This window comes from Lytechinus pictus, chromosome 5, assembly GCF_037042905.1.
Source record: "Lytechinus pictus isolate F3 Inbred chromosome 5, Lp3.0, whole genome shotgun sequence".
Taxonomy (NCBI): domain Eukaryota; kingdom Metazoa; phylum Echinodermata; class Echinoidea; order Temnopleuroida; family Toxopneustidae; genus Lytechinus; species Lytechinus pictus.
This window is the reverse complement of record NC_087249.1, coordinates 37,927,453-37,943,898: the sequence shown is the minus strand read 5'-3', so window position 1 is coordinate 37,943,898 and position 16,446 is coordinate 37,927,453.

Here is a 16,446-nt window from a genome sequence, read left to right as displayed (position 1 = left end):
TTTTGTGATTTCTTTGTTTTGCTCTTATTTGGCCTAATTGCTATGTCAGGAACAGTTGTTACACATAATCTGAATAGAGCTAGAATTGGAAAGTTACACCAAATAAGCGAGAAATAAAACATGACAAAATGTAGTCTAAAGCTGTAGCTTTCATCAGTCAAGCTTGCAGGAAATAAATTTTTTTTGATATCTCTTTGGATAGAACAAAAATAAAATGCGTAATCTGAAAAGCAGAAAAATCACCCAGTTTTTCTGAGTATAAACCTGTGGAATCACAGTGCTTGCATTAAAAAAAGCATGACATCACAGTCTTGAACCTGGTGAAGAACACAAGAAAGCCTATTTATTCTTAAGCAATATACATGTACTTCACTGGTAAGTTGTGAAAATGCATAAAGCTTGGATTTTTTGTTGGATTGGTAATCGATTTGTCAGCTCTACTTTTTGTCTGGTCTGGGTCTTTAACACCACACAGGCTTCTCCCTACATCCTACAAATATCAAAATCCTGGCAAGAGGTGTCTCAATTTATTTATTGATGGATGGATTGATTGATTGATTCATTTGTTTGTTCATTTATTAATTTATTCATGTTCACAGTGTTGCAATATGAATGCAATGTTTGCGTTGACAAAGATAATATGTAAAAGTATATAAAATGTTAAAAGTTCATGATGAATGTACAACCTAAACCTACAGCTTGATTGGATCAATTCAATTTGCACGTATTTCATTCTCGGTTAGAAATATACATAATACAAAATATACACAATGATTAACAAGCAAAAGTAAAAATGAAAATGAAATTGGGAACTGCAAAAAAAGCCAAGAGGCGTTGTACATGTGCAGTTCCCAATACATTGATTATGTTGAATACATAGTAAAGAAAGGACATGATAAAATATGCATGATATAAACAAAGTATATGAACAGAGACAAATTTACAATAAAGAAATGACTCTACATACTTCAAATAAAGAAACTGCTTCAATCTTTTTTAAAGAATTAACTGACTTACATGTACATACAATTATATCTTTAGGGGGAAGTTCCAAATTACAGGGAAATGGTGTCGTACAGATTTCATTACATTATTAGTTTTAACATATCTTTAAAACAGCTATTGTTATGATGAATATGGTGATTGAGAATAAACATTTCATGGACATTGAGAGGTAATTTATTCTGAAACACCTTTAAACTTAATTTGTATCACTTCAAACTAACAAACAAACAAACAAAGAACAAAAGAAAGAATACAATGAGAACTAAAAAGGGGACAGTCATAGTAAATTTAACTATGTTCAATTCTTAATTCTCCAGTTATGAAGTAATGGGGAAAATATGTAAAATAACTTATATCTTATGTCGTTTCTTTTTTAGTCTTGAGCTTATTATTTTTTATAGATAAAGATCCAGCGAATGGAGAGACATCAAGGCAGAGCACTAAAGGCGGGATGCGCAAGTCACACAGTGTAGATGATCCCGTGACTCATCATGTGACTACCCCAGATCAACAACTGGAAAGTGATTACTTGGTCCCAGATAATATCAGTCAAAGAGGTAGGTTCATGCATTTGCTTCTTTTTATGAATATGCATGCGACACATTGAGGTATGATTAATATTCACAATTATTATTAGGAGTGGGCTATAAATGGGTGTTTTTGTTTTAATGTGGCAACAGTTTTTGTCTCACCTGCATAGCAGAGTGGACTATACATGTATAGGCGGTGGCGTCAACATCAAATCTTAACTGAAGGTTAAGTTTTTGAAATGACAGCATAACTTAGAAGGGCCATTAGAGTAATCAAGTATCACTAAACATCCTGTGCAAGTTTCAGGTCACATGACCAAGGTCAAAGGTCATTTAAGGTCAATGAACTTTGGCCTTTTGGAGAGTATTTGTTGAATTACCATCATAACTTTGAAAGTTTATGGATCTGATTCATAAAACTTGGACATGCGTCTCTAATACCCTTATCAACTCAAGTTCAATTGAATTGCTGTTATTGAAAAAAATTGTTTTCAAGAGAAATTATGAGCTTGAAGAATTTGAACTAATTCCTCTAAGCTAAAACGTTTTATAAAAATTGAGAACAGAAGAGGTATAAAATGCCTACCTTGGTCACATCAGATTTTATTTAAATTTTGTTAACTCGAGTTAACTCAAGTAGCAAAACAAAGTAGAAGATGGCTATATGCAAGAAGGAAATAGGCCTTATTTCTTCCCGCGAATGGTGTTGAAGCTCTGAATATTAGAAATTTCTCTGAAACTTTAACCTGTTATAATTTTGACATTTCTTAGACTATAACTCGACTAAGAAGAAAAACAATTTCAAAATGTGAAAGGGATGATGCAAGCTAGAAAAGGGACTTACTTTCCTTTCCCATGCTCGCAAAGCACAGAAACCTTTGTGATTTATTTTGGAAGAAAAAAAATTGTGTAATTTCACTCATATTAAGCCCTTCCTTTTGTTTGATTAAGAAACTTCAGTGATATTGAAAATTTAAAATCAATGGCACAAAACAAAACAGGAGATTGATGTGCAGCGATATAGAATAAAGTTTCATATCGTACATACTTTTCCATATACCACGGCACAAATTTAATGCCCCACCGCCCCTTGAGCAGATATACTTTGCCAATAATTACTTGCTGAAAAGCTAAAGAAATATCATTTGGGGAGTCGGGAAATGATGGTAATGTTTACCCGCTCCGAACGGAAGAGCTGACATTTTGTGTCAATGCAATTTAATCTACACCCATGTATGATTTATAATTTTTGGCAAGAATATACGATTCCCACTGCCCGGAAGGGGAAAGCGGAGTAGAAAAAAGGTATGGGCAACGTTCTCGCTACCACGCGTCACGGTTGGCGGGCGCCGCCAACCCTGAAAATTTTCAGGGCAAATCCGCCAACCGTGAACTTCCCCGACAACCGTGGCCGACAACTGTAAAGCAGGCCTAGATCTACACAAAAACTGGTAATGTTTACCCGCTCCGAACGGAAGAGCTGACATTTTGTGTCAATGCAATTTAATCTACACCCATGTATGATTTATAATTTTTGGCAAGAATATACGATTCCCACTGCCCGGAAGGGGAAAGCGGAGTAGAAAAAAGGTATGGGCAACGTTCTCGCTACCACGCGTCACGGTTGGCGGGCGCCGCCAACCCTGAAAATTTTCAGGGCAAATCCGCCAACCGTGAACTTCCCCGACAACCGTGGCCGACAACTGTAAAGCAGGCCTAGATCTACACAAAAACTGAATAATATATTTTAAAAATAATCTGCTTTTCAGATCCTAAAATAAACTTGTCGATTATTTCGTCCACGATTTCTTCCCGGGATTTCTTTGACTCACTCACTACTACTAGTGCGCTATACGATACGACCTCGACTCGAGGCCCAATCTCTTTTGTGGGAAGCGCGAAGATGTTTACTTAGCATTTGCGTATCGCATTGCTCACATTATTTACGTCTTTAAAATGGTAGTAAATACGCTCAAAAACAAGTGAGGGGAGAGGGGTATCGTGGGTTACTGGCTTGGGCAATGTAATTTAGATTATTACGAATTTCAGTTGATATTGTCACTTATTATGTCAAAAATAAAGTGTGTCAAAATTACTATCAAAATTCGATCGAAATATAGTTTTATCTCGTCCCAGGCCCCAGCCTTTATAGCTACATCTACATGAATTCATTGAATGCATTTCTGATGACACTGCCGTAGAGCGAATTGAGAAAACTATTCAAAGATCACATTAATAATGACAAAGCCAATGGAATGGATTGATATAATGTCCAACTCATTTACTTACATCAAAATGATTTATTCACATTTAAATTCCGATTTTGCGCCGTTATTTCCAAAGTCTTGATCTCTACATCGATCTTTTGAAACTGTTGATTAATTTCGCGACGGCGTGTCTACCAAGTTTTGTGCCACTGCACTTGCGCTCGCAACGCACGGTCACATTCATAATACAAATCGCACATGGCATCAAAATCCTTGATCCGGGGATCCGATAGTCTTCCAAAATTAGATGGGATCCAAAACTAATTTAATTTGATTTTTTTCATATATTTATTCAATCTGTTATAATTTTCATAATTAATAATATTTATTAATATTATTCACATTTTTTATCATTACGACTCATTTTTGAATGTGAGTTATACGTACAGTGTATTTTCATTTGTATTGTTCTTTATTACTCTTTGCCTGCCAATTAAATAATGAGCGCACCTGTCACGGGCCTGAGAAACGTTTTTAGTCATCACAGTGAATGCTTTATGAATTTGTTGTACAATTGCTTAACTACGATTTAAAATAAAATATCATTTGAAATTAATTTGTGTAAAGGGAATATAGAGAATAATGGGGGGTGGCCGTGGGCAATGTAGATGAAAATGATGGGATGTTTGTGACTTTGTGGGGAGGGATTGTTCGTAGCGAATGAAATTGATATTCATTTATGGATGTGTCTACAGTGATTGTGGCTTCATAATCTTTATGGCGATTGGAAAATCCATCTTGGGTCGGGAGGGGTACGTGATTCAATAGATTTCGATAGAAGTACACATTCAACAAAGTGGAATTGGCAATTCATTCACAAATATTCGTTTCAAGTACGAATTATTGAAGTTGATATGTGTGAACGTTTTTAGAGGATATCGGATATGTATATCGTTTTTTCGCGCCCACAATGAGTTGCTAGTATAATTTGAATATCGTTGGATGAATTTTTCAAGTTCACTTATGTCTTTATGTTTTATATCGGAATTGTGCTTTTAATATATGAGTTATATCTTGACAACGTCGTTAGCCTAATTATACTGCGAGTGGATGATATTTATGAAATGAGTTGGAATGTGAACAAGACGCCCCAAAGCCGATGGCACGTGATCTAATTAGTATTCACTTTCTGGGTTGAGCCAATCATTGTGCTTGAAAACGGGTTTCCCCGAATTCCCGCCCTTGGAATGTGTCCCACATGTGTGACCTGTTAACCTGTTGTTTGAGTGTGAATCAGCTGATTTCGTGACCTCAAAAACTCTTCATGGTGTTTACGCTGGATGGGGGCTATAAAATTAAGAAGATCTTTCTCTTTTATTCATTTTTAATAAACTGTTCGTGATTTTCAAACTACACCTATAGTGATATTGTGATGCAATTTATTGAATCACGTACCTCGATCATCCCACTCATGGTGGAAGAAAATATTTTTTAAATTCACCAAAAGATACATGTAAAGAAAGATTATTCGGCCGGCATCATCGGTAGACGTATAGACACGTCTATAAAAATGTATTCGCTTCGAATATTGACTTCTTCACCAATCCCACACACACAATCTCAACATCCCCTTGTCATTGTCCACGCCACGACCCCTCCCCTATCGCTGTCTCCCTTCGACCATCCTACAACCCCACCCCTCTCCTCTCCTTCACACACGCTGTATTTGTAGGCCTACATATAATGTATTATGTAAAAATAGAAATCTTATTTCCTGTCAATTAACCTATACTTTCAAAACATTTTAAATCGCAGTTAAGAACAACAAATTTGTAATATTAGAGTATTATGAATGACTAAAAATATTTCTCACGCTCGTGATGAAGCACAGCACATTCATTATTTTATAGGTGAGTAACGAACAATACAAATGAACAAAGCAATAATTGACAGTGATAAAAGAATCTCGATTGGAAATTATTAGTATAAACATCATCAACAGAAGTCTTATGAGAGTTATAGTTTCAGTGAGTTTCGAATAAACCAAACAAAAAACCATGCAAATTATATAAGTTGGGGACCCCGTCTCATGAATACCGATGCCCATTACAGGTATTTGGAAGCCTCGGAAGAAAACTTCCGAGGCTTCCAAATAATACCTCGGTCACATTTGCTCTACAGCGAGTCGAAAACAGCCGTTTTATTAATTTTTATTCAAACCACCTATATTCAGCTGGTACAAAAAATGTTAAAACGGCTGTTTTCGACTCGCCGTACGGCCGCCTTAGACATGTGACCGAGGTATAAAGTCGGAACAATCTTTGGATTTCGTAAGGACGTGACGCAGCGCAAGCTCAAAGGGCTACGCATGCGGTCCGTAGATGAAGTCGGGCATTGTCATGAGAAACAACACGCATTCACAAAATTAATCGCACTTTCTAAGGATGTAGCGATATCGATCTGAACATTGGAAAGTATGGAGTTAATTTATCGATGTAAATAATCTATAACTGTAAGTATAAAATGAGATTAACTTCAATTTTTAAGTTGCCTTTCTGCTTCAATTGCAATTCGCGCAAGCGTTACGGCTGTGTGGCCGGAGAAGCATTAAATAGACATAAAATGTGGTGCATTTAGCAGCAATCTAAGCTCGTCGATATTGATATTTTCGATAGCTACCGCGCGCGGGAGGGGGGACACCCCCCTCCCGAACCCTCCCCCCGTGCGTGCTTCGCACGCACCGAGGAAGCACGCACGGGGGCCGCTGCGCGGCTTGCGTCGCTTCGCGCCGCCAAGCGTCAGAGTAAACCTGGCGAGAACGTTGGGTATGGGAAACAAAAGGGAATGGCGATTTTGATATTTTCCTCATGCAGGGCACGGAAGCAAAATTTTTTATGAAGAGAGAAGATCAACGTTTCGATTAGATTTTTATTCTTTTGACAAAAAAAGGAGGGAAAAACAACAAAGCTATACCTTTCTTCCCATTTCTCCTTAATTTGCTTTTTTCCTTTTTCTCCTTTTCCTCTTCTATTTCTTTCTTTTTGGGGGCGTTTTTTTTTTGGGGGGGCGACCGCCCCCTGGCTATGCGCCTGTTCAAAGTCAGCACTGCTGCTAGATTGAATTACGTAATGCAGGTGAGACTGCCAGAGGCGCTCCACTTGTTTGTGTTCCTTTTACCTCATCTCAATATGAAATGACCATATTTTTTGTCTCGGGTGCGAAAAAAAGAGTGCCTGGCCAAAATCCAAAATGGCTGCCAACCCCCCCCCCAAAAAAAAAAAATCAAATTTTAGAGCCCTTTATAGCAAAAAGAGTAAGTTTCCTTCTCTTGTGGTTCTTGGATATTTAATTTGACAATACCTGTTGATTGATTTTATTCCTCTAAATTGGGGTTTTAGTAGAGCGGATAAGCCGAACAATTGTGCAAATTATGACTAAAGCATGAAACTTTCACAAGTATTAGTATATGCTGTAAGATTTATTTTAAAGATGGGAGGTAAATTTTTAAATGCCATTTTCGGCCGTTGCCATGGCAACGGATTAATTTCTCCAAAATAACATACATTCCCATGTAAATGGTAAATAAACATGATGTAGATGGCCAAAATGATAATATTCAGGCTCCCAATTGAATACATATGAAATTTAGAAATATTCAAGATCACCAAGATAGTTCCAATTGGTCCGTTACCATGGCAACGGCTTGTTTTTCCTCAGAAAAAAAAAAATTTTGATTAAAAAACCGTTGTAGAATATGATTTATTTTTAATTTCCCCTAATTCGACAATGTTAAAAAAATATATTTTGGTTGCTAAATGTGTAAATTACATCTCAAGCCATTGCCATGGCAACCAAATAACATCTAATTTACAAAAAATAACACGGTTGACAAGACAATGGACAGGTGGAATATACAATTTGAATTGACTTAATCTGTATGCTTAAGTTTTGATCCCCTCATTTGAACAAAAAATACAGAAAGTGTTCTGCAGGAGTTCTTTATAAAGATAAAAAATTATGTTGCCTTGGTAATGCTTGAATTAAATTAAAAAAGAAACAATTTTGCACAAGGCCTGTTGCCATGGCAACAGCTTATTTCCCTCTAGAAAGGTAAAAATATTGATAAAAATGTAGAATACATGTATGATCATCATTCCATTTTCCCTAATTTTAAGGTACTAATCGAGATATGTTTGTGACTAAATTTATAAATATAACATCTTAAGCCATTGCCATGGCAACCAGATAACATCTAATTTAAAAAAACCAACATGGATGACAAGGTTATTGACGGGTGGAAATACAATGAAAATTAACTTAATGTACATGCCTAAGGTTTGACCTACTCAATTAATTTAGGGGAAAATAATACAGTGAGTGTTCTGCATGAACTAATTAGAATGATAAACATTGATGTTGCCTTGGTAATACTTGAATTCAATGATAAATATCAATGTTCCAAATGGCCTGTTGCCATAGCAACGGATCATTTATCCAAGAAAAGTACCAGGTTTTATTTAAAAAAGGACTGTATAATCTGATTTTTCTTTCATTTCCTCTAGTTTTAGGGTACGAATGGATATGTTTGCTGTTAACATGCAAATAATATCTAAAGCCATTGTCATGGCAACCAAATAACATCTAATTAGAAAAAAAATAACATGGTTGACATATTAATGGACAGGTGGAAAATGCAATTTGTAACAATTAACTCAAGGTTTGACCCAGTCATTTCATTTTGAACAAAGATTACGGTGTTTCACATAAGTTCATTAGAATGATGAAATTTGAGGTTGCCTTGGTAATGCTTGGATTTAATGATAAATATCAATGCTGCCATGTGACAAACAATTCATCAATGATATAATGTTGTGAAACCTCTGTACTTGTCCTCTCATAAAGAGAACACCTCACCTTGTGATAGATTCTATAAAAGTGAGAATATAAGTGAAATAAGTACTAAAGCAATGAGGGAGTTGTACATGTGTGACATCACAGATCTTGGTCGCATTGCCAATGGGAGGATCTACATGGCATTAGTGATCTCAATATTCAAATGCTCATAACTTTCTTATTATTCATTCAATCTTCCTCAAACTTTCAACAATGTGTTTCTTTGATTTTTATCTTTGATTTTTATCTTTGATATGGATTCAGCTGGTTTCAAGGGTTTCATCAAAATTGGATGTAAAATAAGAAAGTTATGACATTTTGAAGTTTCGCTTAATTTCATATACCAGTTATATGCACATCCTGGCTGGTATGCAAATGAGGACACTATGACGTCATCCACTCACTATTTCTTTTGTATTTTATTATATGAAATATTCTAATTCTCTCCTTATTGTCAAGTGATACAACGATTAATTCCTCACTGAACATGTGGAATTAGCATTGTTTAATACTATATGGTTCAGTCACGTTGGTCCTTATTGTCAAATCTAAAAAAAATGAAATGTTGTATAATTCAAACAATAAAAACCAAAAGAAATAGTGAGTGATGGACATCATTGACTGACTCACCTAGTTGTGCATATCACTGTTTTGTGAAAAATAAGCGACACTTTAAAATATCATAACTTTCTTATTTTATATCCGATTTTGATGAAATTTTCAGCACTATGCTAGTTTGATTTTTCTTTATTTATTCAATTCATAATTTTCCTGGGGTGGACTTGACCTTTCAGTTAATTTTATTGTACTTTCCGCCTGTCCATTATCTTGTCAGCCATGTTATTTTTTGGTAAAATTAAATGTTATTTCATTGCCATGGCAATGCCCTAAGATATTATTTATACATTTAACAACAAACATGTACGTGTATGTTTGGCACCCTAAACTTTTGGCTAAAAAAAGGCTATAAAAATTTGTTAATTTAAGAAAAATCACCTTTGAACTCTACAAGCAATGACTTAAAAGTACTAATTTTAGGAAAACAAATTGCCTGCCCCCCAAAACGTACTAATAGACACCAAAATCAGAGGAAACGACCACCGAATAGAAAAGTTGTGGCCAAAACTGTGATTTTGGGGGATTTTGGCCTGGCACAGTTTTTTCTCGGACCAGAGCCAAAAATGTTGAGATACATTACAAGGAATAAAAAAAATTATTTCCATAACAAAATGACAAAAAAGTTATTTTTGACCCATGTATAGCCCACTCCTATAATTTTTTATCCTTGTTCATCCATTGAATTGGATTACAGTCCGACCTCTCTTATCCAGATCTCTCTATTATCCGGACGCACACTTGCCGAGATTTTTTTTTTCAATTCAATCTAGTACATGTACGTGAGGAAATGAGATTTCAATCTAAATTCAATCCTATACGCAAACTCACTTTGATTACATATAGTTTCCAGTATAGTCTACATACAACAACATTATTTTTCATGAAAATATCTCACCCAAATCACAGAAAAGAACTTAGGCAGGATAATTTTCTAGTAAATCAGGGCGCAGCGGAAGCATTTCATCACGTTCTCTTTTTGTTTCCCAAGAAAAACAACACATGTTTTGCTAGCTAACACTAGCCTCAACAGGGGGGGTGAAACTCCGCTTCTGCATCCGGTCAGAATTGGGGAAAATTTTGGAGGGTCAAAAGTGCACACTGCTCCCATTTTTCATGTACAAGCCTATGGACACCGCCTCTGTTTTGGTACACCAGCGAAATGGAGGCGTGGTCATGGAACGTCCTTCGCGCATAGCGTAAAATATGTAAAATAGCATTTTGTCACTAATTAGCATAATGCGCGACCTGATTGAATATCGTTGCTGTCTGTGATGATAATACATCATGTCACTCATTCATTCTTTTTTTCTCCTAAGAGTAATCTATTTTTATTGATCAATTTATTCTTGCCTGTCACGATTATTACTGCATCTTTGATTTATTTTAGCAGCAAGTGGCCAGGATCTTTGCTAAGGCAATCACTGGAAACTTTATGGGAGGGATTTTAATTGAGCTTGATTGGCCCTCTTTTCATACCATTTTCATTCTACTAATTACATTCACTATTTATATTACAGAAGAGGTTCCCAAAGAAAATGTTGCCATAATAATTTTTCCCTTAAATCGTGTAAGTGTTCCTCGGTTGACAATAATGGTTGAATGTAATTACGATGACATCTATTTATGTTTCTGAAGCCCTTATTAATTTTTTTTCTATTTTTTTATTTTTATTGCAGAAAACGAAATGAACCTTTATTTCATAATTTGAACAAAAATAAGAAAAAATCAAATTATTTTACATAGCTATTGTACAGTCTCCAATATAGGTCCTATTATGAATAGCAGTCGGGAGCACTTAATTTTGAATGGCGACTTCTATGTCATTATCATATATAGATAACCATATGACCCAAGTACAATATTTTAGGGGGATTCTCAAAATTATCTAGGCAAGAGAGCAAAGCGATCGTAGGCTATAGGATATTTCTTTTTTATTTTCAACTGGAAATGAATCTGGTGTAATTTTTATTTGGAAAGAAAAAAAATACATTTTATGTACAGGTTTCGAAATTTTGTAGACTTAATTCCCCCTCCCCGTATATACCCATCATGAACAGTAAGGTCTTATAATTGCTTCTTCCGAAACAAACTGAACTTTCACTAACGGCCCCCCATCTCCTGCCCCTTCTCTCTCTCAGAAACTGACCCACACAACGAAAGGCAAACAATTCTCCTGTCATTCCCACTCTTTTTTTTTATTATTATAGATTTTATTGCTTCAAAATCAAATCACAATATACATAAATAATAGCAGCAATATAATAAATCATATACATAAGTAAAAAAAGTGTTACAATTCAGCAAAAATATCTTGATACTTGTTTAATGAATTCCATTCATCAAAGTGAACTGAAAGTTTGCCTTGTTTTACTGCGATTGCTCGCTCTACTTTTTCTAAAAAAATAATTTCATTTTCAAAGTGTTTGAAGATTAAAATTTTCTCATTGTATTTTTGTTTATAAATAAAGAATTTTGCATAAAATATAATGGTATTGATAAGACTATTTTTAATTTTGACTCCAAAACAAATATCCAAAACTGAAAAAGGCAAAGTAAGAATGTTTAAACTGACTAACCATTTGTACACTTCATTCCAAAATAATTCAACAACTGGACAACAAAAAAATAGGTGCATAAGATCTTGAGTTTCGTATTTACAAAAATTACATCTAGGTGAACTTTTTACCCCAATGCGAAACAAAAAATAATTGGTTGCTATATGTCTGTGAATAAACTTAAATTGAAATGAACGTATCTTGGTATCCAAGGTCGCCCTATATAATATTTTTAAATGGTCTTGCCACTGAATTAGTGTTTTTAAACTTAGATTAAGGTCACTTTCCCATTTATCTAAGTGATTGGTATTTTCCAAATTTAAACAAACATTATTAACAAATATAGAATAACAATATTTTGTTGGTTTCTTTTGTGATAAAAATAAAGAAAGTTTCCTGTCTTGAGAAGAATATGCGGGGTTGCGTCGAGTAAACATTTTTGACCAGGTTGACTTTATAGAATCAACAATAGCGTAATAACGCATGAATTGATTTCTATGTAAATTAAAAATTAGCTGCATTTCTTCAAACGATCGAAAACATCCATTTATATTAAGACAATCCCCAATCGACTTAATTCCTTTATCAAACCAGTGTTTGAAAAATATCAATTTACCATCTATTTTTACTAATGAATTATTCCAAATGGGTTGAGATAAAATCTCCTTAAATTTGACCGGGTTGTAATATTTATAGGAAGACCAGGATATCAATACATCGTGCCAAAATTGGCTGACATGAAAAAATGTTACATCATTAGCAAAGAAATTACCGTAAAAAATGTATTCACCTCCGTGTGAATTTACTTGATGAAGAAAAAACGGTTTCCACATACCCTTATTCTGATTATCTAATATCCTTTTGACCCAAGAAATTTTGAGCGCATTACAAAAACTTTTTATATGTGTCATTTTTAAACCACCATTTTCATATTCATTATACATTATATTTCTTTTAATTCGATCTCTCTTTCCACTCCATAAAAATTCAAAGAATATTTTTTGAAGGTTATCAAAAAAGCTTTGAGGTGGATCAGGTAAGTTACTGAATAGATAAACCAATTTTGGAAGTACCAGGGATTTCAGTATAGTAATCTTACCTAAAAGTGTCAAATTGAGAAAATTCCAAATTTTTAAAAGTTTATGGATTTCTTTCAATTTAATATCAAAATTTATTGAGAAAATACTTGATAAATCACGTATAGGAACTTTTATTCCAAGGTAATCAATAGTTTCATCAACCCATTCTACATTTAACAGTCTACATAATGTACCTTTGAAATTACCTAGCCTTACAATTTTACTCTTGTTAACGTTTATTTTAAGTCCTGAAATATTAGAATACTTTGTTAAAATATCAAAACAATTTAAAAGGTTACATTCATTGGCATCAAGATAAATTAATGCGTCATCAGCATACTGACTTACGCGTATTTCATGTCCATTAAGATGAATTCCCCGAATTTGTTTACTCTGTCTCAACATAAGACCTAATATCTCCGCCCCAATTAAAAAAAGATATGGGCTAAGGGGGCAGCCCTGCCTTACCCCTCTTTGGAGATTAAACACTTTAGATGAAAAACCATTATTTATATATACAACTCTCGATGTTTGTATACATAAGTTTAACAAAAGATCTAAATGTGCAACCAAGACCAAATTTGTTCAAACAAATGTCTATAAAATTCCATTCAACCGTGTCAAAGGCCTTCTCAAAATCTATTGAGAAGACAATACCATTAGTTTCTATTTTTTTACATAAATATATTGAGTCTAAGAGTAAACGAATATTCTCACCGATGTATCTATTCTTTAAAAATCCAGTTTGGTCCCAATGGATAATAGATGGTAGAACTTTTTGAAGTCTTGAAGCAATAATTTTAGCCAAAATTTTATAATCGGTATTTAAGAGTGAGATTGGATGCCAATTTTTTAAATAAAGATTATCCTTGTCCTTTTTTGGTAAAAGGGTTATTATTCCTCTTTTCATAGATGGGCATAGTTCACCTAACGTATAACAAGTATTAAATACTTTGCAAATGAGTTCTTTTATATCTTCCCAAAACATCTTATAAAAATTAACAGGTAGACCATCGGTACCAGGTGTTTTGTCACAAGCCATTGACATGATTGCATCGTAACATTCTTTTTCTTAAATACAACCTTCACATAACCCGACTAAATCTTGCCCAACTGTAGGTATATCCAGATTATTGAGTACATATTTTATATCGTTATCTTCTATATTATTTGAACCGTATAATGTTTCATGGAAATTCTTTTCTTCTGATAATATATCTTTGGGTTTGGTAATAATCATTTCACCTTTCTTCAGCTTCTGCATATGTTTTTTATCAAAATTTATTTTTTGTAAATTTAAAAAATAACGGGAATTTTTTTCTCCCTCCGATATCCACGTGGCTCTAGTGCGAACCATTATTCCCCTTACACGTTCCTCATGCATACGATGTAACTCTGTTTCTTTACATAATAGCTGTTCCTTTATAAAAGAGTCATCAGGATTATCCGCCAAAGCATCTTGAATGTTTTCAATCTCTTTTAGTATACAGTCATATTTGGTTTTTATGTTTTTTTATGATTGGAAGATATAACAATACATTTTTTTTTAATTCCATATTTCAAATATTCCCAAAGCTTATGAGCTTCCATATCTTTGTTTTCCTCAATAACAAAATTTATAGTTTTTTTCAGATCTGATTTATAAAAAGGGTTTGATAATAGAGAAGTATTCATCTTCCAAAAACCTGGGCCCCTTTTTGGAACCCAACGTTTGACGGACAAGCTGATAGCTGAATGGTCACTTCTGTAACCATACTGTATGTCAGCACAATCTACAAAGGCTTTCAGCGTACTAGAGATAAGAAAATAATCAATTCTACTTTGAGCAGACATAGAACGCCATGTAAATTGAAATTTGCAAGGGTTCATATGGCGCCATATATCTATCAAGTCCATGTCTTCTTTTATTAATCCCATTAGAGTAAAACAATGGGGGTGATGTTGGGTATGGTTAGGGTAACGATCCATGTTGGGGTCTTGAACGGTATTCATGTCTCCACCTATAATAAAAGGTTCCTCACCAAACTGTTGCATCATGGAATGTAAGTTTTCAAACATTGCTATCTCATCTTTGTTTCGGACCATATATATTAATCACGGTAAATTTTGAGTTACCATACGATACATTTAAAAGCAAAGTACGACCAGATTCATCTCTGTGTACTGCGTGTACAGTAATACATAAAGTAGGTTTCAACAAAATGCATACCCCTGCACTATTGGATTTTCCATGAGAGAAGAAAACTTTATATCCCCATTCATTGGACCAAATTTTTTCACATTCAACCGTGCTATGGGTTTCTTGAAGAAAAAACATTTCGAATTCAGTATTTCTTAGCCAGTCAAACACACATCGACGTTTTAGGTTATCACCAAGGCCTCTTACATTCAAAGAATATAATTTCACTTTAAGAGCTTCACCCATAATGCCTGCTGAATATCACTGGTAAATTAAAAGAGAAGCTTATACACAACTTAAAACTACTTATACACCAAAATATCATTTTCAGACAATGCAGACTTATGCAAATTGTCTGAAAGGGGCAAATCATACTCACATCTCACCTCAGTGATAATGTGATAAACAACAGTTTATTTTACTCGAAAGCTACTACTTTCACTGTTACAATGAGCATAGATTTTGGTAGAGTTATGATATTAATAAAAAAATCGTAAACGATAACCATCTCCATGGATCAGAACTGTTTAAGTTTACTTCGTATCCGATTGATCGCGCCTGGTTTTCAGAGGACCTGATGCATCTTTTCCTCCTTCTTTGTACTTAATCACCCTTGGCACTGACCATGGGATAAATGCAAAGTATCCCTTCTCTCTCATTTCTTTTACTATTTTCATAAGACGGCGGTGTTGCTATCTGGTATCCTTGTGGACGTCGTCTGAAATGAAGATACGCTTTCCATTGATTTCAAGATTCTTCTGCTGTGAAGCTGTTTTCAGCATGAGCTCACGGTCTCGGTAGCGAAGAAACTTTACGTGAATAGGCCTCGGTCTCATGTCGGTGTGGGCGGTAGGTGGGCGTGTCCGTGACGTCATCGGAGTACGATGTGCTCGTTCAATTTCCATTGCTTGCGGGATCCCCATCTTGTCACGGATCAGCGAGTGGATCAGACCCGTGCAGTCAACGTTGTCTCCTTCCGCACCCTCGGGAACATTATGCAATACTACATTGTTTCTTTTGTTCCTGTTCACTAAGTCAGTAATTTGCAGCTTCATTTTTGAAATGTCGGAAGCTCCGGCTTTCGAATCTAGCCTACTTTTGATTTCTTCAATTTCCATTTCCATATGGCTCAAAGCGGCGTCTAAATCTGTATTATGACTTTCTAAATCAGAAACCTTCGCTTCTACTCTATCCACTCTTTCACAAAGTTTGTCCATTTTTTCTGACAGTTTATCCAACACCGGCATTTTAAGCCAAATATCCTTCAACATTTCACTTTCATTCGGCATTCTAAGCATAGGCTTACTGTGGGGCGCAGTCGAATTCATACTGGATTCAAAAGTAGTGTATACACAGAAACAAATCGACTTACTTTCAGAG